A 25,028-nucleotide genomic window follows, 5' to 3' on the forward strand; every position below is an offset into this window, starting at 1 on the left:
CTCCCCTGTGATTGAGAGAGCACGTGAGTTTGGAAGCAAAACAAGCGGGCAACTGTTTAAAGCAGCTGAGTGAATCCAGCGGCCTTTCTCTGACCCGGGAGAGGGAGCAAAGAAAGAGACTTGGAGAGAATCAATCCCTCCCAGGGATCCCTCCCTCAGGTAGGGAAGACGGGGCTTTTCTGCGCACGCGAGGTTTTCACAAGCTGAAGCCCCAGGATACGGGTATTTCTCCCTACTTAGTTTTCTTTCTGCCATTCTTTTGGGGGGCAGAACCGTGTGTGCGCGTGTCTGTGCGTCGGTGTCTGGGTCTCTTAGGACCGCTGTAGCAAATTACCACAAACTTGGTGGCTTGAAGCAACCGAGAAGTTGCTTCAGCCTTCTCCCGCTGTTCTGGAGGCTTCAGGTACCAAATCGAGGGGTCAGCATGGCCGCGCTCCCTCCGAAGGCTCTGGGGAGGGACCCTTCCTTGCCTCTTCCGGCTTCCGGTGGCCCCAAGCCTTCCTCGCCTCGTGGCTGCCTCGTTCCGACCTCTGCCTCTGTCTTCACGTGGCCCCCTCTCCTCTGCGTGTTCCGCTCTGCTGTTCTCCTGTCTCTTGTAAGGATACTCGTTTGTCATTGGAGTCAGTGGCAGTTTGGATGATCCAGAATGATCTTATCTTGAGATCCTTAATTATTCTGAAAAAGACTCTTTTACCAAATAAATTCACCTTCCCGAATTCCTGGCATCCACTTTGTAGTCATGTCTTTGGCGGGGGGGGAGGTTGGGGAAGAACATCGTTCAACCCACTGCAGGAGGCCAAGAAGACAGCAAGAAAATGATGAGCTCTTTAGGCTCCAGGAATAAGGAACTGGGATTCTTAAACAAGAAAAGAAACGAAAAGAAAAGAAAAAAGAGAAAAGAAAAGAAACGAAAAGAAAAGAAAAAAGAAAAGAAAAGAAAAGAGGAAAAGCTCTCCCTTTCTGGAGGTATGAGGCCAGCCTGTCCTAGTCTCCACACGGGACATCACAACAGGGACCCCCCACACCGCTGCCTCTTTGGAATCTCTAGATGTGGACCAGTTGGAGGCCTGAGGATCAAGAGGACATAGGGCTTTGCACCAAGCCCCACCCCTTCTGCTGGGTGGTGCCGGATGGCAACATCAGTGTTCACAAGGAGACGGAAAGCCGTTCTCGGTTAAGCGACCGACTTCGGCTCAGGTCATGATCTCGCAGTCCGTGAGTTTGGGCCCCGCGTCGGGCTCTGTGCTGACAGCTCGGAGCCTGGAGCCTGTTTTGGATTCTGTGTCTCCCTCTCCCTCTGCCCCTCCCCTACTCACATTGTGTGTCTCTCTGTCTCTCAATAATAAATAAATAAATAAATAAATAAATAAATAAATAAAATTAAATAAATAAATAAATAAATAAATAAATAAATAAATAAAACGTTAAAAAAAAAATAGAAAAAAAGAAAAGAAAAACAAGGAACAAGTGGATCCTCAGGGGGTTAGACCTGGCGACAAGCGAGCTATTCCTGACGGGTTGAATCTAGCATTCTCTGGCTTTATGATCCTAAGTTTCTAAGCCACAGTTCTGTTGTGCCTCCAAAAGGCTTTGTGGAAAAGGGGTTACAGGACTCGAGGCCCTGGGCTGCTCTTCAAGAGGTATTTATGGAAACCGTGTTAGGCGACAGGTGCCTGCAGGGAGGTTCAACCTGGCTGGGGAGAGGGAAATCAGAGCAATAAGAAGAGTGTTCTGTGTGTCCTTTAGCCAAGAATTTGAGCCAGTGACTCCAGGGTGGGATGCCATGCATATAAAAGCATAAGGAATTGCTAGGTAAATTTGCCTGACACCCAAGTGCCCCAGACCCCTCTAGCCTACATGAGTCACATGCTCAATAACACCTTGAAGACAGTGGTCCGAGGCCTGTATTCTATGACGCCCCAAATGACACCGTCTGGTTCTTGTCTGCTCCTCCGGCCCACGTCCAGTCACCCGCATGGACCGGACTCTAGCTTTTCCGGGGTTTCTGTTGTTTCCAGAACTGCTCTGCTCAAGCTTGAACCCTGGACCATCCCTTAATGCTAAATACAGATTATAATAATTAACAAGGTTTTGGTGAACGCGTGGGGATAACAGAAGCTTCGGCTGCTCTTGGAGCCAATGCACCAAGGCTTCCTCGGGTTTCCATTGGACGCCGTTCTCCGTAGGCCCTATCCCATGGTCATGTGAAAAGGCCAACCCAGCTTCCAAAGGGCCATGTCTTCCCAACTTGGAGTCCAGATGGGTCTTTTCTGAGGCTTCCACAGAAGGGCGGAAAAAAGTTGTTTCTAGAAGGAAATCATCTGAGATTTGCAATTCTGCCCTCAGTGAAGACATTTTAATTATGGGAAACATTCAGATTCTTTATTCCAGAAGATGATCTGGGATTTATGAGTTTCATAAAGAACAAGTCCATTAAAGTGTTATTCTGCACATAATGAAGAAGTCTGTCTTCTCTCTGTGGAGAAAAAGAAACCGTACAGGCTTCAAAGCTCCTTCACATATAGGTGTTGTTGTTGTTGTTGTTGTTGTTGTTGTTGTTGTTGTTTAGAAAATGAAAAAAAGAGACTCTAGACTCCCCCGGAGCACACTGTTCTATGCAAAGAATAAAGGGATGGAAAGAAGGGAGATGGGAGGGAGGGAGACAGAGAGAAGACTTGATCACTTACAGAACTTGGTCGTATAGCATTTTAGTTTTTTGATTACTCATTTGTCCCTCACTATAGCAAGCAACTAAGACAGAAACTGTCTCCTCATAAATTGTATATCCCCGTGTGCTTACTTTGGCCTAACAGGTGGTCCATGAAAGTCGATGGATGGATGGGTGGATGGATGGGAGGAAGGAATAGCATGGATGGATGGATGGATGGATGGTGGAAGAAGGAAGGAAGGAAGGAAGGAAGGAAGGAAGGAAGGAAGGAGGAAGGAAGGAAGGAAGGAAGGAAGGAAGGAAGGAAGGAAGGAGGAATGAAAGATGGAAGGAAGAAGGAAGGAAGGAAGGAAGGAAGGAAGGAAGGAAGGCAGAAGGAAGAAGGAAGGAAGGAAGAAGGAAAGAAGGAAGGAAGGAAGGAAGGAAGGAAGGAAGGAAGGAAGGAAGGAAGAATGAAAGATGGAAGGAAGAAGGAAGGAAGGAAGAAAGGAAGGAAGATGGAAGGAAGAAGGAAGGAAGGAAGGAAGACAGAAGGAAGAAGGAAGGAAGGAAGAAGGAAGGAAGAAGGAAAGAAGGAAGGAAAGAAGGAAGGAAGGAAGGAAGGAAGGAAGGAAGGAAGGAAGAAGGAAGGAAGGAAGGAGGAAGGAAGGGAAGAAGGAAGGAAGGAAGGAAGGAAGGAAGGAAGGAAGACAGAAGGAAGACGGAAGGAAGGAAGAAGGAAAGAAGGAAGGAAGGAAGGAAGGAAAGAAGGAAGGAAGAAGGAAGGAGGAAGGAAGGAAGGAAGGAAGGAAGGAAGGAAGGAAGGAAAGAAGGAAGGAAGGAAGGAAGGAAGGAGGAAGGAAGGAAGGAAGAAGGAAGGAAGGAAGGAAGGAAGGAAGGAAGGAAGGAAGGAAGGAAGGAAGAAAGGAAAAGCATGCTTAAAATAGTGTGTTAAGGCAGGCAGTCATTTTTTTCCTTCCTTTATACCATTTGAAATGAAACACAATTCTATCAGCCTTTTCGCTTGTGTTGGTGATTCTCATGGAGGTGGGGGTGTGGTGAGAGTGTGCAAACCTTCAGGTCACATTTGGGGGCCTGGTGTAGTGTACAAGCGACAAGTTCTCACTGCCAGCATGAAAGGGACTGAGCTTCCAGGCTGCAGATCCTGGAGGAGAAACCATGTGGAATATTTTTTAACCTTCCGTGCCTGACATCTGTCTGAGCTTTTGTAGAGTGAAGAGCTCTTTCAAAGAATGACCTCATCTGAATTCTCACAGCCGCCTGCCAGGAGTCTCCACTAGGCACGTCCAGTGTGCACAGGGGGAAACTGAGGATAACCAAGTTACGGGACCCACCTAAAGTCAAGCAGCTAGAACTTGAACCTAGCTTTTCTGGCTCTCAGCCCGGGACTTACCCCATTTGACCACAAATTGGAACACAGTACTGGCTGTGTCTTCATGTCACAGGAAACAATGGTCTTTGTTCATGTTTAACGTCTCAAGAGTCTATGCAGCCAAAGCGGACACCAGTTACGGACTTGATGCATCAACCGTGAGGGAACAAGCCGTCTCCTACTCCCTGGGCAATGATTCTACTTAAGTCATATTTAATCGCACTCAACAGAATGCCAAAAAGGGATCAGATCAACTAGAGGGAAAAAAAGCAAGGTGTACTTATACAGCCGATACGGGAGAGGCCCCTTGAAGATGCCCCTCTGAGCACCAAGGTGGTGGAGGAAAGACCCCTGGACCAGGCAGCGGGGGCCACACTTGTGAGCCCGCCCACTCCACCGTGACAAGCCGGTGCGTCCTCGGGCGGGCCACTGTGTTGGCCATGCACCAATGGAAGCGCAAGATGACGAAAACAGACTCCTGGAGGTGGTGCCGGGGGATCAGGTGGGGCTGTCGGGCTGCCCTGAGACAGGAGCACAGGCACCGGGAGAAAAAGGACACATATGGGCTGCCCTTGCTTCGAGGTAAGCTGTCATACTCAGGGGATGCCGTGCCTGGGCACAACGTCGCCAGGGCAGGGCTCACGGCCGAGACTTCCGAGTACATAGAAGCAGAAGCATGAAGGAACGAGAAACGTGCTCAAAGCCAATCAGGGTCAATGCCCCCCACCTCCGTGCTGCCCACCCCCAACCCCGAGCCCCCAGCAGGCATTCGGGTCGCTTCCTTACTGTCCCAGCCGCAAACTCCACCAGCCCCTTAGCCTGCGAAGAGGCAGCAGGAAGAAGACGATGTGGCAGAAAGAGGACAGGTTTCTGACTCACACACGCCTAGTCAGAGGCTGGCTCTGTAAACCACTGGCTGTCGACTCAGCTCAGGTCGTACAACTGCACAGGCTGCTTCCCTCATCTGCTCGGGGAAAGATGGAAATATTCCACCCCTGACAACCGCAAACCCTCCCTACGGCCTTCGAAGTATCTTGATAGGATCAAAAGCTTCAAGCACTCGCCTAAAGACTCCTTAACCCTTCCATGCTTGGAGCACTTACCACACCAGATGTCTGGTCACGCCAGACGAGACCGCACAGGAGCCACAGTTAAACTATTCTGCGTTACGAGTAATAAAATGAAGAAATTAAAGCATGCATGCAGCGGTCCAATCGTGATTAGTTTCTCTGAAAAGCCGTATCCCTGAGGAGGCTATTACAAATTAGGAATCCAATTTGCAGCAAGGTTTTTAGAAGTCGAACTCCTACACCCTGAACTAGCACCGCCTTGAGTTAAACTGTCAAACGTGACTCAGCTTAATCCTGGTTCCCTCGTTTATGGACGTGCTTTCTTATTATACCAAATCTTCAGATCTGTATTTTTCTTAGCAGTGTCATTACTTTGAGGCTCCACAGAGCTACGTGTTTAAAAAAGAAAGCACGGAAGGGGAAAAGGGAGGGGAGGGGAGGAAGGAAGACGGAAGGAAGGAAAGGAAACAGAAAAAAGAAAAGGAAAGCCTCTCGGCTTCGTGGGATGGCGTGTGACTTCTGCTCTCAAGTTCTACCAATTAGCTCTGGCGCCTAGATTTTCTTGGCAGCCTTCTGTATCCCATCACAGATGGTGTGGAAAAGCCTGACTGCTGACTTTCTGGCTCTGCTTTCTTATTTCCTCTCCCCACAGCTAATTTAAGAAAGTCGACATGATACCAGGACTGAGAGCCCTGCCTCACTTCCCCTGCCTTCACCCTCTCCAGCCTCCCACGGCCACATCTCCTACGGGACCCCTCTAGCCCCGGAGCCTGAATTCAGAGCAACAGGAAAAAAATCAGCATCCTTAGCCACACGAGCCAGTGTGGTGTGGAATTAAGTTGCAGCCCCAAACGAGGAACCCGTGACCCTGAACTTCTGGGCTCCTGCAAACTCCAGCTGCCTCAAGTCTCAGCACCGCGTGCCCTTGTAGCGTAGATACACTCCACGGAGGTGAGCGTCTCCTTGGCCCTGCTGACCCCGCCTCGGGTTCCAGTCCCTTACTCACCCTCTAGGCAGGGCCGTGCTAAAGCTTATAGTCCATAAACCATATCCTGGCTCCTCCAGCCTCCCCCAGGGGCGGGCCACTCATTTCTCAGGCCCATCAGTAAGTAGACAGGATTCAACAACCCTATGTGAACCTGTCTTTGATTATAGGCGCGGGGCCAGCGTCCTGCCTGGGAAAGGTCCTAAGCCGCATGCAAGCTTCCTTCACACAGCTTCCAGAACGCAGTGGCTGGCTACCCAGGGAAGGCAAGGTGGAGCAGAAGCCTCTGCTAGATGGGAGAGAGCAGGAGAGATGGGGCGGGACAGGGTCTCAGTGGTTTCTGCTGATGAATGTCCAAACTGAGTCTGTGGGAATGGAAAGAAAGTAACAGCTTTCCAAGCGCCTCAGGTACTGTGACAAGAACTCCTTCCTGATGGCTGACATGACAGGACCCCGCTGCTGCCAGGGAGGGGCGGGGCACCCTAAGGTCTCTGGGTACCCCAAAATAACAGCTACATTTGGGCCCAGACAGGGACTTTATTAATACAGCTCTGACCCGTGACTCCCCTGCTCAGTGACTTCCGGCGGTTTCTTCCTGCCTGCGAAACAGCTTGCTTGCCAGCTTCCTTCACAATCGGGGATCAGTATTGTGTCACAGCTCTCCAGAGAAACAGAACCAGGAGGGTGGAGGTGTGTGCACGCGCGTGCATGCGTGGAAAGAGAAGGAGAGACAGAGAGAGAGAGAGGGAGAGATTTTAAGGAATTGGCTCATGGGGATACAGAGACTGACAAGCTCTAAATCTGCAGAACAGGACAGCAGGTTGAGACCCAGAGAAGAAGTGATGTTGCAGTCTTCTGGCAGAATTTCCTTTTCCTCCGGGAAGGCCAGTCTTACTGCCGTTAAGGCCTTCAACTGATTGGATGAGACCCACCCACGATGCTGCTCTACCCAAAGTCCACCGATTTAAATGTTCATCTCATCTAAAACAAACCTTCACAAAAAAAACATGCAGAACAATGTTTGATCAAATATCTGGGTACCATGGCCCAGCCAAGTTCACACATAAAATAAACCATCACACACATGGTTTTCTAGCTTCTTTTTCCAACATGGTCCTTACACGAGCCCCTTTTCTGGCCACTCAGAGGCTAGTAACTATTCCTCGGATACACCAGGCTCTGGGCCTTGTGCATCCCCGAGTCCTCCCAGGACCCTATTTCTCTGTCTTAGCCCATTTCATTGTAATGAGATGTTGACCTGCCTGTCTGTCCACCGGATTTTTCTACCTCCTCAAAGATACTTTCAGTCTTATTCATCCTTATTCAGCCAGCATCTAACACAGCAGTTGGAACTCAAAGACCTTCCGGGGATGTTTGTGGAACAAAAATCAGTCCAGAAAGCTAAAGACCCACACCAAAGGTGAGGGCTGATGTAATTGACCCTGAAATGGACAAGGAGCTGAGAGCCCAAGAGGCCACAACAAAGCCCAGATTCGCTTCTGGCTCGGGAAATCTCGGAAGGCTTTCTCAAGGAGATGGCTTTTGCGTTGTGCGCTGGAAAATAATGGGATTTCAACAGGTAGGGAAGGGGGAAGGGCATTCCAGTGAATGAATGCCTTCAGTTAGGGCACAGAAGTGGGAAAATGCAGAGGTGTCCGGGAAAGTGGACAGAGTGATCGCAGTGTTCTTAGAACACAGGCTCCATGCAGGTGGGGTAGGCGGGTGGGGTGGGGGAAAGAAGCTGGAAAGGCAGCAGGGGCCAGACTGTTCGGCACGTTCAGGCCGGGCACAGCGCCCTGGATGTGTCCAGATGCAGTGGTAAAGCATCGGAGGCCGTCTACGCCGGCAAGAGTGACCTACTGGTTCAAGCTGGGCTGTCACTTCTGCCTCTGCCAGGAAAGTTATTAGTTCGAGGTCGCTAATGTGCGGGTCCTGAGAGGTGAGCTCACTGACGCCCGAGTGAATTAAATGCCCGGGGTGGGCGCCAGAAGCTACCCTCACTATCATTCATTTGCTCACCCTAGCCGGGGCCAGAGACCGGACTGCTCCAGCGGGTGGCGTCATTTAGACATTGTCTGAAGGAAGTGAAGGAAAATGTTCCAGAAGCGGAAAGACCTAAACAATGGCTAAGCTTCAGTCCTGGGTAAAGCTTTAGTCCAGGCCCATCAGTAAGTAGACAGGATTCAACAACCCTATGTGAACCCGTCTTTGATTACAGGCGCGGGGCCAGCGTCCTGCCTGGGAAAGGTCCTAAGCCGCATGCAAGCTTCCTTCACATAGCTTCCAGAACGCAGTGGCTGGCTACCCAGGGAAGGCAAGGTGGAGCAGAAGCTTCTGCTAGATGGGAGAGGGCAGAAGAGATGGGGCGGGAGCAAGCCAAGGGGTGGATGGAAAGGGCCGCTCTGGGGCCTGGGGGAGTGGATGGGGAGGCTGGGGTCGGCCTCTCAGCAGGGTCCGGGGTGCTGGGCTCCAAAGGCCCCGGATGCTGCAGACTCCGGAGGACCGCGGCCTCCCCCAGCACCTGGGCCACCAGCTGCTGGGCCGCTAGGTGCGTGGCTGCGGGGCCAGGCCCGGCCGGCCGGACCCCGGCTCTCTCCGCCAAAGCACCTACAGACAGGCCTGCCAACGGCCTACGGACTGCTCTGCGATGCTAATCAATTCCTTCACTTCCCCAGCCTCCGATTTCCCCCCAGTTCAGTCTCAAATATGATTGCAAAGGAAGAGCTCCCCAAACACTTCTTTCAAGGGATTTACTGGACCTTCAGCATCCAGAGAAGGAGTCCCCACTATGCCGCTCAACCGTTCCTCGATTTTCGGGGGTCCTCACTCCCAACAGCTGTTGGGAATGCGTTTCCAATGGCCTTGGTTTCATGCCTGCACCTCTCCTGCAGGACAGAAGCTCGGGGTGGCAATGGCCGTGTGCCTGTTCTCTGGGTTCCCCTGCCCCCGGTCAGCCAGGTCGCAGGTGCGCTCAGTTGGACACTGGGGCTCCCGTGTGGCAGGGCCAGGGCTGGACGCGGGCCCACGTGTGGTGCCAGGCTCTGTGCCTAAAACACTCAGTGCCAATATTGGGGTGTTTAAGGTAAAGCCTGCCCTAATCTGTGGGGCCCCAGGCAGTGAGAAGGCAGGTCCCTGACTCTGGCCCTATTTCATTCCTAACTGGGTTTTAAAGCCGAGACTGCAATGTTTTGATGTGATTGAAGCAGAGCTTTAGGAAGAAGAGAAACAGCAGAGGACTCAATATTAAGGTCCTTTAAGGTCTCCCAGGGAGGAAGAAATGAACACAATTATTTTTCCATTTTAAAAAAGGGGGAAAAAAATCCGAGTAGGAAATTAATGAATGCGAGGCTTAGTAAACACAGAAGTATTTTGTTTACTCCTTACAGGCTGCATTTCACAATTATTAGCCTCTCTTTCGTAAAATAAAAAAATAAATACATTTTAATCTAATGAAAAAAACCCCACCTGCTCAAAAGGTGGGCTAAATTGTCTGCCTTCAGCCTTACGAAGCTTCACTGAAGCAAACCTTGTCAGGAAGATCATGTGGCAGTTTTTCCAGTAAAACTGCCAGTGGCAGGTGGTTCCAAAAGCTGTGGCAGAGGTCCCCCCGACTCCCTAAGATGAGGCCATGGGACATCCCAAACTCCTCCTCCCGGAAAGAAAACCTACAAAGACCGATTGAACAACAGCAGCGAGGCTGGATTTTGAGCCCTAAGAGCTAAGGAGGGAAGGGGGCCCTGTAAGCAGTTAAGGGCCCTCCTGCTCAGCCACCCTGTCCTCCGGAGCCCCTGGGGCTGTGGAAGGCAGTGTTATGAGGAGAATCACACCAGGTGCTAGAAGTGTAGATCCTTCCTGAGCTATGCTATTCACGGCATCCCCTGACTTAGTCCTCACTGCAGCCCCCTGGGTTAAAGAGGTACCACGATTGTCTCCATTGTTAGCATAAGAAAACAGAGTCCAGCGAGGTTAGGTAACTCGTGCCAGCTCACGTAGCCAGTAGAAGTAGAACCCAGGACTTTCTATGGTATTGGCACAAAAACAGACACATTGATCGAAGGAATAGAATAGAGAACCCAGAAATGGACCCACAAACGTATGGCCAACTCATCTTTGACAAAGCAGGAAAGAATATCCAATGGAATAAAGACAGTCTCTTCAGCAAGTGGTGCTGGGAAAACTGGATGGCGACATGCAGAAGAATGAACCTGGGCCACTTTCTTACACCAGACACAAAAATAAACTCAAAATGGATGAAAGACCTCAATGTGAGACAGGAAACAAAATCCTACAGGAGAAAACAGGCAACAACCTCTTTGACCTCAGCCGCGGCAACTTCTTACTTGACATGTCTCTGGAGGCAAGGGAAATAAAAGCAAAAATGAACTATCGGGACCTCATCAAGATAAAAAGCTTCTGCACAGCGAAGGAAACAACAAATAGAATGGAGAAGATATTTTCTAATAACATAGCGGATAAGGGGTTAGTATCCAAAATCTAGAAAGAACTTACTAAATCGAACACCAAAAAACAAATAATCCAGTGAAGACATGGACAGGAAACATGAATAGACACTTCTCCAAAGAAGACATCCAGATGGCCAAGAGACACAGGAAACAATGCTCAACATCACTCCTCATCGGGGAAATACAAGTCAAAACCACAATGAGATACCACCTCACACCTGTCAGAATGGCTCACATGAACAACTCAGGCAACGACAGATGTTGGCGAGGATGAGGAGAGAGAGGATCTCTTGTGCTTTCCTGGTGGGAATGCAAACTGGTGCAGCCATTCTGGGAAACAGTATGGAGGTTCCTCAAAAAATTAGAAATAGAATTGCTGTATGACCCAGCAATTGTACGACTAGGTATTTTTCCCAAGGATACAAAAATGCTGATTTGAAGGGGTACATGCACCCCAATATTTATAGTAGCCCTATCAACAGTAGCCAAATTACCGAAAGAGCCCAAATGTCCATCTACTGATGAGGGGATAAAGAAGATGTAATGTATATACGTGTATGTACGTACACGTGTATATATACATACATAATAATGGAATACTACTCAATGATAAAAAAAAAAAAGAATGAAATCTGGGGTGCTTGGGTGGCTCAGTCGGTTAAGCGTCTGACTTCGGCCCAGGTCGTGATCTCACGCTTTGTGGGTTCGAGCCCCACGTCAGGCTCTGTGCTGACAGCTCGGAGCTCAGAGCCTGGAGCCTGCTTCGGATTCTGTGTTTCCCTCTCCCTCTGCCCCTCCCCTGCTTGCGCTCTGTCTCTCTGTCTCCCAAAAACAAATAAATATTTTTTTTAATTTAAAAAAAAAAGAATGAAATCTTACCATTTGCAACAACATGGATGGAACTAGAGGGTGTCATGCTAAGCAAAAAGACAGAGAAAGTCAGAGAAAGACAGATATCATATGATTTCACTCATATGTGGAATTTAAGAAACAACAGATGAACATAGGGGAAGGGAAGGAAAAATAAGATACAAACAGAGAGGGAAGCAAACCATTAGACTCTTAAATGCAGAGAACAAATTGAGGGTTACTGGAAGGGAGGTGGCTGGGGGGATGGGCTAGATGGGTGATGAGCATTGAGGAGGGCACTTTTGGGGGTGAGCGCTGGGTATCACTTGTAAGAGATGAATCACTGGGTTCTACTCCTGAAGCCAAGACTATACTGTGTGGTTACTAACTTCAATTTAAATTAAATAATAATAATAATAACAACCCAGGACTGCCTATGTCCAGAGCCAGAGACCCTACCTTTAACTATCGGCCTCCCACTCCTTTCTATCCAAGCCCTGCCAGTTGGTCACTCGGGAGTGGGAGGACCAGGGCCAGGAACATGGGAGAGCAGAACAGCCATCACCTACGTGTAAGGAGAGAAACACGGACACGGATAGGGGCTGCACATATCCCATTCATTCCTCCAGCGAGGATATCAAGGTTAACTGAAACTTCTCTCAGTACCCCTGGGCATGACCCTCATTTTTTGACTGCAGCTAGCCATAGATAACTTGTCACCCAAATACAGGAGACCCTCCCTCTACCTGTGATTTTGCTCGCCACCATTTCAGGCACCCACTCAGGGTCCTAAAACGTATCCTCGGTGGATAAGGGGGGATCTGCTGTATTCCGGGTATTGCAGATGTAAACCGAAAACATCCAGCCTGGTGAGACCCAGCATAAGACAGCCAATTTAATCCACGTGGCTCTGCCCTTCTCTCCCTTTTCGCCTGTGCAGGGGAACAGCGTGCATCTACCGACGATGGTAGTTTTCTTCACCTTCTCTACCCTTCTCTGTTGAGCTGCCTGGACAGTTCAAGGAGTGAGAATCATCAGGAACAAACGAAACGTGGAGGAGTGTCACTTTCAAACGTTTAATCAGTTTTGAAGACCAGTTGAAAAGGCCGGCGCGTAAATCCGCACCCTCTGGCCGGGCTGCGTGAATTTGCCTGTCTTCTAGACGCCCCGTGCGGAGACCTGACAATTGCTGGTCTCTGCCTGGTGATCTACTGAGCTGCCCCAAGTCGGAGGCATCTTCTTCCTCATTCGCTGTCCATGGGTAGGTACCCCGTGTGATATGCAGGGTTTACACAAAATCAAGCGTAAGTGAACACAGAGCCTCACACTTAGCATCTTTGTTTCCATCGGTTGAGAGAGCGCGGGAAAGCCGTGCCTCCGTTTACGCGATTAAACCTCAGCAAGGCTTCTTCTCAATCCATCTCAAAAAGGAGCCACTCATTTTCTGCAGGGCTACGATTACTTTCCAAAAGCTTGGAGAGAGGGGGAGCCAAAGCTTCCATCGGCTGTCTGGGACGGGTTCTAGGATACCTGGTAGGCTTCTTCCTGGCGGGGCGACGAGAAGGCAAATAGTGGCTTCTCGTTCCTGAGAGCAGTGGGGTGTCGGGATGGCTCAGCTGCTGGCGGTACTCCAACCAAAGACCGAAGTCTCGAAGTCTCAGAAATCACCTTGCCTCCGGACGCCATTAATCCCTGATGAGAAAACGGCATTCACTTAGTCCACGCGGTCTCTGGGGGGAACGCACCTACAGGAAACCTATCCTAACGGCACAGGATCCAAATGCCTAGTTGTGGAGAGTCACCTCGTGTCTCGTAGTGGGTGCAGCGGCACCTGTTCCCGGCGCTGCTCCAGTCCCTCACCCTACCTCTTCCTGGTGGAAACCCACCAGGAGGAGATAGCCGATGCTTTCTCTCTGCTATAACTCAAAAGAATTAAAGAGCACCAGAGAAAGGAGAACTTTGGAGAAACAAGTAAGTAGCGGCCAGAACAATTTACATAAGAGACGCACACTCAAATGTTGGTCTACTCCCAAGACCTACAAGCCCTACTTATATATAAATCAGCAGTTGAATCGCTTGTGAGCGCCTTCGCGTAAATAAATGCTGACCGGGAAACATCAGTCCGCAGCAGGAAAAAAAAAAATGTTCTTAAGGGACAAGGGGTGATCTAGAGATAGAGAGAAATAATTCATAGCCCTGTTTTCACCAGACCTGCCCCTGTGCGGCCTTGAGTGAGTTGGTGACGCAGGGAATTTAAATATTCATTTGTAGCAGCCATGTATCTACTTTTTGTCTACACCGCAGGACTTCCTTTTGGGAAATGCAGCTCCCGGCCTGCTGAGCTATCCCCCAGGGCTGGCATTCCTGTCATCCTGCCTTCCAGGCACAGGAATGAGTGTGGTCCGCACCCTGTACCCTCGTTGTCTGAGGAAGAGGAAGGCAGCTTCCAAATGGTCTCCAATGATCCTGCTTCCTGGGCTCATACCCTGGTGTAGGCTCAGGCACGATGTACCAGAGCTGGTCTGTGTGACCAACAGAATAGGGCAGAAAGGATGGTGTGTCACTCCCAAGATTAGGTTATAAAAGACTGCGGTGTGATACTGGGCTCTCCCCTCCCCTCCCTCCCTTTCCCCTCCCCTCCCTTCCTTTACTCTCCTCTTCTTTCTCCAATCAGTCACTCTGTGAAACCAGCTGTCTTTGGAAAGGACATTCATGCAGCCTATGGAGAGGCCATTCGGTCAGCAAACCCACAGCCAGTAAGAAACTGAGGCTTACAAGCAACCACATGGGTGCCCTCGGAAGTGGATCCACCAACCCCCCAAGAGCCTTGGGAAGACAACAGCTTGACTGCCTCCTTGTGAGAGGCCCAGAGTCAGAACCACCCTACCAAGCTGCTCCCAGATTCCTGTCCCACCGAAATCACTTGAGATCACAAATGCTTGAAGCTGCTAAGGGTTGGAATAATCTGCTGTGCACCAGTAGGTAACTCATGTCTTGGCCAATCAGATTATACCAAACTCCTCAATACATCAAACACCGTGACTGGTCCAGGGGAAGAAACACAACCTAAGCAGAGCCAATCAGAATCCTTCTCAAGAACTAATATGGAAAACAGGTGACAGGGAGTCAAGCCATCTTCTTTGGAATCTCAACCAGAGGCCCTATTATCTCCCTAAGGAGTATTTGAAAGTGGGAAAGGGAGGACATATTTAATAGGTCACATTTTATGGAATCCCTCGTGTCATTTGACGGCTGGAAGCTAGAGGTGGTAACTGTCCCGCAATGCATGGGAGAGTCCCACACGACAAAGGATTACCAGTTCCAAACTGTCCATACCTCCACAGTGAGAAACCCTGAGCTAGAACTTTCAGTGGATTTGTCTACGTGTTTGTTTATTTATTTAGGCAGGCCGTATGGAGAGATCTTCATTGAGAATGAGGTAAATTTGGATGTCAGCAGAAAGCAAGATATACTGAAAGAAGGAAAGAGTCCTGATGACAGAATTTGAATCCCTGGGTCCACTCCTACCTGAAGCCAGAAGCCATACCCTTTGATCTTCCTGACTACACGAGCTGAAAAATGTTCTTGTGTGGTTAAAAGAGGTCAAATTGGGTGATTGATGTTTGCCACCCAAAGCAGCAAGACCGCTTCATCATTCAACCAACCATCCGTTCATTCAAGTCATATTTATTGAGTATTTCCTATGTGTAAGTCACTGGTTTACATCCTGGGGATACGGAGCTAAAGACAGCACATTCCAGAATGACAAGGGATTAACTAACAATTACCATACGTAGTGATGTGTATTCTCTCTCTCTTTTTTTAATGCTAAGAAAATACAAAAGAAGACAATCAGCTCAGTCTAATGGTAGGAGGAGGTAGTCAGGGAAGATGGCGCTCAGATATAAAAGGAAAGTGACAGAAGAGCCTTGCTTGGTAAACAACAAGTGACTCATTGCACAGGCCAAAGCTTTTGATATAGCCTAGCCCTGGCTATTGAGGCTAAGATCACAGTGATTCGAGAATCACTTACTGGCCATTTGGGAAAACACAAAGTAGTAAGACACAAAACAGCATCGATCCAATGAAGTGTCCCTTATAAAGCACTCGGGTCATTCTCTTTGTCCACCTCTTTATGATCTCTAGTATTTCATCTTGAGAAATAAGCCTCTATTATGAAAGCAACTCTGTTTCTTAAAAGCGATAAAGAGAGGAAGGCATTCTTTCGCAACCAGACTCAGGTCAAAGTATGAAAAATCATTTTCGTTGTAATGTGACCTCATTACATCTCCTTCCCTCGGTACACGGAATTACCGAGGAAGTTACATGCTGTTAGCAGCTGGGTGGGTTGCCATGATGGTATTTCCTAATTCCCGGAAGAAAAGAAGTAAGGCTGCATGTCAAGGAGGCTCTCAATCTCTTATAAGCACTCAGACTGGGTCTTGGGGATGAGGACAGAAAGGAGTGGACACTGAATTTTTTTCCAGAGACCTCCAAGCATTCCCTGACTAGATCCCCAACCCTGAAATTTCCAGGTCATCAATCAATCACAGAATAATATCAATTAGGGGTCTATGAGGACAAGGCATTATTTCAGGCGCCATAGAAAATGGGCCAGAGAGACAATGTCCTTGTTCTCAAAGAGCTTACTGGGGAGGTAATCAGGAAATGACAAGAATCAGAGGTGGCAGAACTGACTGACCTACAACAGAATAGTTAGGAGACGGTTCATGGCTGCCTGGCGGGGTCTTGAGCCAGACCTACGGAATGGGTAGAGTTTGGTCAGAAGAGAGAAGGAAGAACACTCCCCCTAGGCCAGAAAGATCAGCACTTGGACAGAGACGATTAAGCAGCCCAACTGAAAAGTTGGAGGGTGTGTGCTGGGAAATAGAATTCGTAAAGCCGCGTAAGCCAGACTGGGGAGCAGTCAAGGTCAGGGGCCGGCTGTTGATCTGTTGCTCTCAGCCTCAACGCCTCGCTTCTTCAACTGCTCTGTGATAAAGGAGCTGTAAGCAGCTCTCGTTCGCAGCAAACGCAAGCTGTGTCAGCACAGAGCTCTGGGTCCAGCAGGAGGAAGGAGCTTCTCTTTGTGGTTCCTCGTCTGCTGCTGTCTCATCTCCTCTGGGGCTGCCTGGCTCCCAGTGGCTGGCCCCAGTCCTACACCCAGCAGCCTCCACCCAGCCCCAGCCCCTTGGTTGCCCATGGTGACCACCTGGCCACAGAGCTCCTGATGTAGCACCCAGCACCCCAATCCTTGCACTGCCCGGCTGGAGAGCAGGCTTCTGACGCCCCTCTGCCTTCTGTGAGCTCTCCTGCCGACCTCCACCCACCTCCACCGCGGACGGGTGTCTCCTTCTTGCCCACCCAGAAGGTTGCGACTGCACCCTCTCCGGCACCGTCAGAAGCGCAGCCTAAGAGAGGGGTCCCCTTCCCGGCTCTTCCACCGGTGCTCTCCACTAGCCTTATGGTGTTTTGCAGGGGTTTCTTTACCTCCGCGTGACTTCCTCCCCTGTTGTAGTTAATACATCTTTATATTAAGCTTTCCACATTCAGCCTACCTTGTGGTTTGTTTTGCATCTGACACAGGCAGGCAGAGGAGTCTAGATGGTGTGCAAGGGACGGGTGAGCCAACAGGTGGGCCTGGGCCCGGGGAGGGGAGGGAGGGGGAGGGTTTATGGGCCGCCTGCAAGGGCAGGGCGCCCTCTTCACACCCCGGGAAAGGAGGGAGCAGCAAGGGGGCACCAGGTCCTGGGGCAGGGGAGGAAGGGACCCCAAGTGAAGAGAAGGTGTCAGAAAGAAGGAGGGAACGTGGCACAACTCATAACTTTGCAGGGGGCTTGTGGGTTTTTGGAATTCTAAACTAATCACGCTGACACAGTTTGGGGATGTTACTGTTCTTTTTAGCAGGGCAGGGTCATTGCATGGGTTTTTTTTTCCCCATTGTCATCTACTGCCTTACATTGGTGGGTCAGAGGTCGCCCTGCCCTGTGGTGACACGCCCCAAAGTCAGGAGAAAATGGATGTGTTACCTTTCTCGGGGAACTTCCTGCCTCTAATTTTTTTTTTCTTTTTACACCTGTGATCTCAGAACAGTCCCTGAAGGTTAATTAAAAGCTTCAGCCTCTGCTGTGTTGTGCTAAATATATTTATTGGTTTGGATGTCAACAGCAACTGATATTTGTGAGTAGCTTATGCAACATCAGAAAGTAAATGAAGAGGGAGAAAAAACCTTCAAATACTATATGTCACAGTCCAGTAACTGCCTCACCTTCAGGGCTAATTAAAATAATCGAATTCCACATAGGAAGCACTTTATTAAAAAGCTTCAGGTGAATAAATATATTCGAACAATGCAGACTTTTTTTTAAGTTTATTTATTTATTTATTTATTTATTTATTTATTTAAAAAAATTTTTTAGCGTTTATTCATTTTTGAGAGACAGAGAGAGACAGAGCCTGAGTGGGGGAGGGGCAGAGAGAGAGAGGGAGACCCAGAATCCGAAGCAGGCTCCAGGCTCTGAGCCGTCAGCACAGAGCCCGACGCGGGGCTCGAACTCACAAACCGCGAGATCATGACCTGAGCTGAAGTCGGCGCTTAACCGACTAAGCCACCCAGGTGCTTCAGTTTATTTATTTATTTTGAGAGGGAGCAAGAGAGAGCCAGGGAGGGGCAGAGAGGGACAGAGAGAGAATCCCAAGCAGGTTCCACACTGTCAGCCCAGAGCCCGACACGGGGTTCAAACTCACAAACCGTGAGACCTGAGCCAAAACCAAGAGTCAAACGCTTAACCAACTGAGCCATCCAGACACCCCTCAAACAATGCACACTTAAAAGTTTTTTTTAATGTTTCTTTCTTTTTGAGAGAGAGAGAGAGACAGAGAGGCAGAAAGAGAGGGAGACACAGAATCCAAAGAAGTCTCTAGGCTCTGAGCTGACAGCAGAGAACCTGACCCGGGGCTCGAACTCAGAGACTGTGAGATCATGACCTGAGCCAAAGTCGGCCGCTTAACCGACTGAGCCACCGAGGCGCCCCAACAATGCACACTTTTAAATAAAGTACTCCACTATTCATATTTGTGTATTAGAACATGATCACGCGTTGATTGGGTAATTGACAAATATTATGTGATTAAAAATGATTGTATCTAAGTCTTAAATAAAATCTCTACCTCCCTCCCTCTCTCTCTCTCACACACACACACACACACACACACACACACACACACCACCCTGGATGAAAGGCTGAGCAGGCTTATTCATCATACTCTATTATATACATTAAAAATAAGAATCGGGGTGTTGGTCAAGGGTTTCCATCTCTTAAGCCAGAATGCTCACCTTCATTCAGATTCTAAATCTGATGATGATGATGATGATGATTTTTTTAAAGGCTGCAAAACAAAAACAGAAATTTTCATTAAAACGCACTTTGAGATGATTTTCCCTTGGAAAGCTAGCCCTCCTCAAACTGGTTCTAAACCCCGACACCCGATTTCTCAGGAAGAGGTTCATGCTAATTAGATCTGATTCCCTTGGCTTATCAATAATTAGTTACCATTCAAAACAATTTTCATTAAGTCCTTCTCCCAAGTTCTGAACCTTCCACTTCTATTAATTAGTTAACGATTGTACAAGGTATTAGGGACCCACTTGGAAACGCCGGAGGGAACGTTAGAGTCATTTAGTGCTTGCTTACTTGGCTTCTCAGCAAGTGGATGTGTAGGGAACTAGAACTCTGCTTCAAAAAAATTTTTTTAATGGCTATTTATTTTTGAGAGAGAGAGAGGCAGAGTGTGAGTGGGCGGGGGGGGGGGGGGGTGGGCAGAGAGAGAGGGAGACACAGAATCCGAAGCAGGCTCCAGGCTCCGAGCTGTCAGCACAGAGCCTGAGGCGGGGCTCGAACTCACTGACCGCGAGATCATGACCTGAGCCGAAGTAGGACGCTCAACTGACTGAGCCCCGCAGGCGCCCCTAGAACTCCGCTTCAGTGATGTTGTTCGGGAAAGCAGAGGCCAGCGGGTGTCTGCAGGTGCCTCCCGTGGCAGGCACCGTGGTCCCACTGATTCCACCACCCTTGCCCAATCTTCATCCAATGTCATCTGTCATTACCACATCCTGGGGCTGTGTCACCCTTGTTTCCATGCGTGGCTTTGCCTCATGTACTCAGCTACCCAGCAGCAGGCTGAATGTGTCCGGGAAACATGCTTGCTTTTGAGCCCGGTTACTAACACTAGCCAGTTCCCTGCCCATGAGTGAATCCAAAGCCCAATAAGGATCAAAAGTAATAGCGGGGGCGCCTGGGTGGCTCAGTCAGTTAAGCATCTGACTCTTGGTTTTGGCTCAGGTCATGATCTCACAGTTTTGTGAGTTCGAGCCCCACATTGGGCTCTGTGTTGGCAGCACGGAGCCTGCTTGGGATTTTCTCTCTCTCCCTCTCTCTCTGCCCCTCCCCCACTTGCGCTGTCTCTGTCTCTCTCAAAATAAATAAACAAACTAAAAAAAAAAAAAAAGGAATGGAAATACTGTGGAAAACCAGAAGGAGAGAAAACACAGGAAGGATCAATTGTAAGTGGTGAGAGAGGGACAGGTAATCATAACACAGCGTTGTCTCTCAAGGTTTAGAATCCAAGAATCTCAGGATTAGATGGAACCTTAAAGGTTCTCAGATTAGGCAAGGTAATAACTGCTAGCTGCTAAAACAAATAAACCCAGAAATCTCAATGACTTCATAAAAAAGAAGTTGAAAGCCTCGAGGGAGGTTGGGAAGGGTACTTGGTTTGACACCTAGGAAGAGAACAGGTTGATGGGCAACCAGTCAAGCTGTACGATAGAATAGTTCTCTAGGACAATCTTTCATACCTGTCTGTAATCACCTCTAAGCGGATGGCATACCTGTCTTTGAACATGTCCACAGAGGGGCGCCTCATCACTAGCTGGAAACTCGTATATACTCAGGGCCCAAACACATGGGTAAGTGCAAGGTCCTGCCTGCAGCCAGAGAGCTTTCCACATCCTGTGTCGGAAGAGAGATACAGCAGCGGGTTTAATTCTGAACTGACTCCAGGGTTGTCAGAAATGCAGGCTCTATAATCATGAGACAACTGGGAACTTTGAAAGCTAGTCCAATATTCTTCTGGAAAGGTTTGAGTCAACAGAGATAGAGACCATGGGAATGCAAGCTGGTGCAGCCACCATGGAAAACAGTATGGAGGTTCCTCAAAAAACTAAAAATAGAACTACCCTATGACCCAGCAATGGCACTACTAGGCATTTATCCATGGGATACAGGTGTGCTGTTTCGAAGGGACACATGCACCCCCAGGTTTATAGCAGCACTATCCACAATAGCCAAAGTATGGAAGGAGCCCAAATGTCCATCGATGGATGAATGGATAAAGAAGATGTGGTTTATATATACAATGGAGTATTACTCGGCAAGCAAAAAAGGATGAAATCTTGCCATTTGCAACTACATGGATGGAACTGGAGGGTATTATGCTAAGTGAAATTACTAAGAGAAAGACAAATATCACATGACTTCACTCATATGAGGACTTTAAGAGACAAAACAGATGAACATAAGGGAAGGGAAACAAAAATAATATAAAAACAGGGAGGGGGACAAAACAGAAGAGACTCTTAAATATGGAGGACAAACAGGGTTACTGGAGGGGTTGTGGGAGGGGGGATGGGCTACATGGGTCAGGGGCAATAAGGAATCTACTCCTGAAATCATGGTTGCACTCTATGCTAACTAATTTGGATGTAAATTTTAAAAACTAAAAAATAAAATTAAAAAAAAAAAGAGAGAGACCAAGAGCACTTCTGGAGTATCTAAGGCTGAGTGAGGACCGCTAGGCTATTGGTAAAAATCACCGCGTAAATCAATTCTCGTGTACTCAATTGTCGGCAGAAACCCTGAGATGCTTTGTAACCTGTAAAGGTCTAGACACAGGTAAACAACTATTGTTGCTAATTTGTATCAGCAGGTATGTATTCATTCGGATTGGTTGTGTAATAGGTTTATTAGTGAATTCGTTATTCCTTGGGAAGACTAAAGAAAAAAATCACACACACACGCACACACGCGCGCACACACACACACACACACCCCTAGCATGTCTTGCCTTGCCTTTACTCTGTAAATACTGTCACGATCACGTCTGTAGACACTGACTTCTCCTCCAGGGTTCCAAATGCTGTGCAGCAGCCCTAAGCATGTGGATCTTGACTCCCTGTACAGGTTACTCTAACTAAATGTGATCGATCCTCTTGTGACAAATTGTCACCTTACTGGTGTTTATTTGCAGCACGCGACGGACAGATTTTTCTCTCCTTAAAAACAACAACAATACCCTTGATGCCGACATTTATTTCTCTGGCTTCCCAGGTGGTATTTTCCACGCCACCAGAAGCATCTTCGCATGCTATGTGAGGCTGACGGCTGCTTCAAAGGGCTCAGTAATACTGAATACAAATGTCTGAGGGAATGCATTTTTTTTTTTTTTGTATCAAGCCCGCAAGAATTTGTACGACAGGAAAACAGGGAAACAATTTTTTTTGTAAAAAGCTCAGAGCACTGGAGCGCGTTCCAGGTAACCTAATTAACAGCTTTATGCGGTAGGGCAGGTAAAGACCCACGTGCCCATTTTACAAGCGGAGAAAGAGAAACCCAGAAAAGGCTTTCCCAAAGCCCAGTGGCACATTGTGCAGGAGAAATGAGGGGGACAGGTAGCTCAGAGCCCGCTGCAGACAAGTGCCTCAAAACAATTTCTGATGCTGATGGGAAATTAAGGGCCTCTGAATCAAGGCAGAGAAAGTTATCAGCACCCCTAATTTTCTTCACTGACTCTCTAGACTTTGCCTTTATCTCAGAGAGATGTTTCAGAGGGCAAGAAAGAACTTGCTAACCAGCAGTGAAACTGAATCAGTAATCAAAAACCTCCCCCAAAAACAGGAATTCAGGACCTGTTCACAGGCAAATTCGACCAAACATTTAAAAGAAGAGTTAGCATGTGTTCTTTTAAAATTTTTTAAATGTTTGTTTATTGTTGAGAAACAGAGACAGAGCATGAGCAGGGGAAGGGCAGAGAGTAGGGGAGACACAGAATCCAAAGCAGTCTCCAGGCTCTGAGCTGTCAGCACAGAGCCCGACACAGGGCTCGAACTCACAGACCGTGCGATCATGACCTGAGCCGAAGTTGGACGCTTCACTGACTGAGCCCCCCAGGCGCCCCTAACACCCATTCTTTTTTTTTTTTTTTTTTTAAACACAGTTTAGCGCTCAGTCAAGCTGCATTTTATTTTTTTCAACGTTTTTTATTTATTTTTGGGACAGAGAGAGACAGAGCATGAACGGGGGAGGGGCAGAGAGAGAGGGAGACACAGAATCGGAAACAGGCTCCAGGCTCCGAGCCATCAGCCCAGAGCCTGACGCGGGGCTCGAACTCACAGACCGCGAGATCGTGACCTGGCTGAAGTCGGACGCTTAACCGACTGCGCCACCCAGGCGCCCCAACACCCATTCTTAAACACCAGAGGAAGGAAAACTTCCAAGTTCATTTGAGGCCAGAGATCACCCTGATACCAAAACCAGATAAAGACACCAACAAAAAAGAGAACTACAGGCCAATATCTTTCATGAATGTAGATTAAAAAAATCCTCAACAAAATATTAGCCAACTGAATGCAACAATGTATTTAAAAAATAATACACGCCACAATCAAGTGGGATTTATTCCTGGGATGAAAGCGTGGTTCAGTATTTGCAAAATAATCAACGTGATACGTCACATCAATAAGAGAAAGGATAAAATCATATGATCATTTTGATAGATGCAGAAAAGCATTTGACAAAGTACAACATCCATTCATGATTAAAAAAAAAAAAACCTCTGCAAAGTAGGTCTAGAGAGAACACACCTCCATGTAATAAAGGCCTTATGTAAAATACCCATAGCCAACACCAGCCTCAAAGGTGAAAAACTGAGAGCGTTTCCCTTAAGATCAAGAAAAAGACCAGGATGTCCACTCTTGCCACTTTTGTCCAACATAGTATTGGAAGTCTTAGCCACAGCAAGCAGCCAACAGAAAGAAATAAAAGGCACCGAAATCAGCAAGGAAGAAGTCAAGCGTTCGCTATTTGCAGGTGACATACTATATATAGAAAACCTGAGAGACTCCCCAAAACACTGCTAGAACGGATGAATGAATTCAGTGAGGTCCCAGGATACAAAATCAACGTACAGAAATCTGTTATGTTCCTATCCACTAATAATGAACTGGCAGAATGTGAAATTAAGAAAACAATCCCGTTTACGGTTGCACCAAGAACAACAAACTATCTAGGAATAAACTTAACCAGAGGTAACAGACCTGTACTCTGAAAACTATAGCGCTGATGAAAGAAATTCAATGCAATACAAAGAAATGGAAGGATATTCCGTGCTCGTAGATTGGGAGAACAAATATTGTTCAACTAACTACACCGCCCAAAATAATGTACAGATTTAATGCAGTCTCTATCAAAACACCAACAGCGTTTTTCACAGAAATAGAACAGTCCTAAAATTTGCATGGAACCACAAAAGACCTCCAATAGCCAAAGCAATCTTGAAAAAGAAAAACAAAACTAGAGGTATCACGATCCCAGATTTCAAGTTATATTACAAATTGGTGGTAATTAAAACAGTATGGTACTGGCCTAAAAAGAGACACATGGATCAATGGTATAGAACAGAAAGCCCAGAAATAACCCATAATTATATGGTCAATTAATCTTCGACAAAGCAGGAAAGAATATCCAATGGGTAAAAAAACAGTGTCCTCAACAAATGGTGTTGGGAGAGCTGGACAGCTACGTGCAAAAGAATGAAACTGCACCACTTCCTTACACGATACACAAGAATAAATTCAAAATGCATTAAAGACCTAAATGTGAGACCCGAAACCATTAAAAACCCTAGAAGAGAGCCCAGGCGGGTAACGTCTCAGACATCAGCCATAGCAGCATTTTTCTAGATACGTCTCCTGAGGCAAAGGAAACAAAAACAAAGATAAACTATGGGGACTCCATCAAGAGAAAAAGTGTCTGAACAGTGAAGGAAACAAGCAACACAATTAAAAGACAATCTACTGAATGGGAGGAGATATTTTCAAGTGATAAATTTGATAAAGGGTGAGTATCGGAAACATACCAAGAACTGATACAGCTCCACACCCAAAAATCGAATGACACCATTGAAAAATGGGCAGAAGACATGAACAGACATTTCTTCAAAGAAGACATCCAGATGGCCAACACACACATGAAAAGTTGCTCAACGTCACTAACCATCAGGGGAATGCAGTCAGAACTACAATGAGATATCATCTCACGCCTGTCAGAACGGCTAAAATCAACACAAGAAATAACAGGTGTTGGCGAGACTGCAGAGAAAAAGGAAACCCCATGCACCGTCGGTGGGAATGCAAACTGGTGCAGCCCCCTGTGGAAAACAGGGTGGATATTCCTCAAAAAGCTAAAGATGGAGGGATGCCTGGGTGGCTCAATCGGTTAAGCATCTGACTCTTGATTTCGGCTCAGGTCACGATGTCGCAGCTCATGGGATGGGGCCTCGA

General features: G+C 47.8%; 2 long non-coding RNA genes across 2 annotated transcripts; one reads left to right on the forward strand and one right to left on the reverse strand.

Annotated features, from left to right (window-relative positions):
• The first annotated feature begins 46 nt into the window (after positions 1-46).
• On the forward strand, positions 47-12,443 carry LOC109249618 (uncharacterized). The gene is made up of 3 exons (XR_002072670.2): positions 47-159; positions 5,763-6,061; positions 12,348-12,443. It is a non-coding gene; the product is annotated as an uncharacterized LOC109249618 (long non-coding RNA).
• On the reverse strand, positions 1,434-18,868 carry LOC109249617 (uncharacterized). Its single transcript, XR_002072669.2, has 3 exons — positions 18,747-18,868; positions 12,154-13,099; positions 1,434-2,476 (listed from the first exon to the last, which is right to left on the reverse strand). It is a non-coding gene; the product is annotated as an uncharacterized LOC109249617 (long non-coding RNA).
• Between the last annotated feature and the right edge of the window lie 6,160 nt (positions 18,869-25,028).

The sequence above is a fragment of the Panthera pardus genome, unplaced genomic scaffold (genome assembly GCF_024362965.1).
Source record: "Panthera pardus isolate Hobbes unplaced genomic scaffold, ASM2436296v1 HiC_scaffold_17, whole genome shotgun sequence".
Classification (NCBI taxonomy): Eukaryota; Metazoa; Chordata; class Mammalia; order Carnivora; family Felidae; genus Panthera; species Panthera pardus.